At 38.8% G+C, this 3,055-nt stretch overlaps 1 pseudogene; it reads right to left on the bottom strand.

Annotated features, from left to right (window-relative positions):
• Window positions 1-287: 287 nt before the first annotated feature.
• Window positions 288-2,632, bottom strand: LOC149203512 (uncharacterized; annotated as a pseudogene).
• Between the last annotated feature and the right edge of the window lie 423 nt (window positions 2,633-3,055).

Genomic DNA, 3,055 nt, shown 5'->3' with positions numbered 1-3,055 from the left:
TTAAGCCCTCAAACTTTGCCACCTATTCGCTGGAATAATTGAACACTGCCATCTATCCCCTTTAAAAACTCAAGCTGCTGATTTCATGGCTAAAACATTTGCCATCGGTTCATAGAAAAATTCAAATAATGCCACATGCCTCTCTCAAAAATTCAATTTACTGGTCACCATGCACCCGCCTACATGAATTTTGGAGTTGTTTGATCGATCTATTGTTCTTGTCCCTCCTTGGATATTCTTTGACTGCCATTTGTAATGATCTTACTTTTATTTGTCGCCTTCTAGTCTTATCTATCTTCAATGATGAATATAGTTGCTCTGCTCTCATCAACTGTCACTGGAAACCCAATATTGACCTCCCTCTCTTCAACAGCCTCAATGACCTCAACCTTGCAGGCACTTTCATAAACTACAAAAGTGTCATTAGCAATGCAGACACTCTCATTAACAGTTACAGGGGCATCAACCTTAGAGACACTCTCATGAACTGCTACAATATCATAAACTTTGTCATCAATTTGAGTATTTAAAATAGAGACACCACCCTTACAGACATGCAAATCAAGTCTCACAGGAGTTCCAACTATAGAAACACTCTCATCAATTGCCATGGGTTCTTCAACCATTCCCAGGCTTTCATCTTTTAAACCCAGTTCATCATCATGGCAGAAATTATCATTGATAGCCATAATCGCATTAGCACTACGAAATCCTTCAACAACTAGGAAAGAAGTATGGACCAATTTAATATCAGTCATTTCAAAAGAAGGGGAAGAAACAGTGCCATCTTTTTGAACATCAACGCCATCGCAAACTTCAATCTCATGTTTGACATGCCCCAAAGCATGCTTATGAGAATAAAATGCTTCCTTATATCCACAGTGATTTTATTTAGAAGTTTCATTCGATACTTTTATAGAATCCTTTACAAGAGTTATCCCCTACGCTACTTTACAGGATGCATCGATTTCTAGAATTAAGGTAAGGTGTCTGTCAACTGGTGCTTGAAGATGCATCTCTGAAACTTATCTTGCATTGCTAGTTTCTTGTCTACCAATTTCACTTTTAGTATAAATGTCTTTATCGAAGTCAGAAATTCCATGTGATAGAGAAATGGATAGATTTAAAACCATTTTCACTGCCAAAGCCATCTAATTTAGCAACACTCATTACCAATGAATCATGGTTAGCCAACACTTCACCATGAATTGGCTGATGTTTAAAAGCAGTATCAATATGAAAACCAAGAGAAATATTAGAATCAACATGCTTATCAAATAGTGATATTTTTTCCTCTGACCACTCTTTGATCCATGTCTTTTGGCAGCACTAAACCCAAGAGCGCAGCTCCACACTGCTACGCGGAGTGCCACACTCCCAGAAGCGCAGCGCCACAGGGCTACGTGCAACACCGCACTTAGATTGGGCATATAAGGATTGAGCAGAGATAAATTGTATGAATCAAGCAAATTTTGTAGTGATTGCCTCATGAATTCCAGTTGATAATCTCCCAAGGTGTCGTGAAATTCTTCCAAATCCACCAAAGGATACAGGAGATTGTATACCGTTGGCATCAACAACTTGGAAAATGCGATCAAAAATTGCTGGCAATGGACTATCATGATATGCTGGGAAAATTGCAAATACAACTCGTAATATCTCCAAATCATCAAGTCTAACATCGTAATAATCAGACAACAAGCCCTAGTAATCCTCAAACATTTTCTCTAGTGAATGACGATTTGGTTGTGCATCCACATAGGTAAACAAATATATAGTGCAGTCTCTAAGACCAGAACCTACTGGAAATGCCTCCCAAAAGTATTGAAGCCTTGATTCACCGACTTTTATTGCAAGTGAGATTGTATAGATTATATCACTTGTAGAATTTTCTTTGTAACCACGACCACAAGAGCCAACAACAAGGCAAACTCCATCAGGCTTTTGTTTGGATCTTATCTACCTTACTATAGGGGGGAAATTTCCCATTACATCAAATATAAAGCGTGCATCTAAAGCCTCCCCATTATCAAGTTTAATCACTACAGCATCATCATACACATAAATATTTGAAACCCCAAACCTTCAAAAAGCATGCCCCCTAAGCTTAGAAAATGTTGTTTAACAAGATCAATAAGTTGTATTGGCGAGACCCCAAGATTTAGAATGTCCTTTACCCAAACTTCACCTCTGCCCTTGAAACCACACCTGTTTGGGTAAAAGTTTTTGTAATGACCTTTGCAATGTCATCTTCTGATAATATTCCAATATTTACAAGTTCCATGAGCTCTTTCTTCAATATATTCCACTCCTGCACTCTCCCTTTCAGTGTAGTTTTCTCAATAACACCTACATGAAGCCCTCTTAAGCTTAAAGTCATGGCAACAAATATGCCCAAGGTACCACCACAAACCTTACAAGAAATGCCTGATTGTCCGCTACAAAACCTAGAAGTTGCTCGAGAAGCATCAACACAACTAGGATGTGCAACAACTGAACCTCCGTTGCAGGTGCAAGGATGAATCATTGCCTCGTGATCTTCATTGTCCTCACACCCACAGATACAACAAACTTGCTCCTCTGCAACTAGCTCCCTGTGTTTTGAGTCATTGCATATGTCTTTAAGTGACATTTTTCTATATAATCCCTTGAGGCAGTTTGTTATTCAGTCTTAAGAAGGCCCTATGAAAGCCTTTCACTCCAGATCATGTTGCTCAAATAAAAACTGTGTTGTTGAAGCATTTTAGGTAGGCAGATAGACACAAACTGATGAATTGAAAATCTTGGAAGAGATGTAAGTAAGGATGATAGCAAGCACTGAATGAACATCTATAAATCTTCGAGTAATTCCTCTCTAGGACCATGAGACCAGTAGCTGTAAACTATTCACCAACAATATCCCTGTTAACAATGTATAGTGCCCTCTGCACAGGATGTCTCTTTCAATCAAAGCACAGAAACAAGCCCGCAATATGTTGAGATGAGAATTAGCAGCATAGTAACAGACCTTCAAATGTTATGTTCTCTCCTTCTCTATCACAGTCCAGCCACTAAC

The sequence above is a fragment of the Pinus tabuliformis genome, chromosome 2_1 (assembly GCF_031772625.1).
Source record: "Pinus tabuliformis cultivar Carrire ecotype Pingquan chromosome 2_1, CPIR1, whole genome shotgun sequence".
In the NCBI taxonomy this organism is placed as follows: domain Eukaryota; kingdom Viridiplantae; phylum Streptophyta; class Pinopsida; order Pinales; family Pinaceae; genus Pinus; species Pinus tabuliformis.
This window is presented reverse-complemented; position numbering and strand designations above follow the sequence as displayed.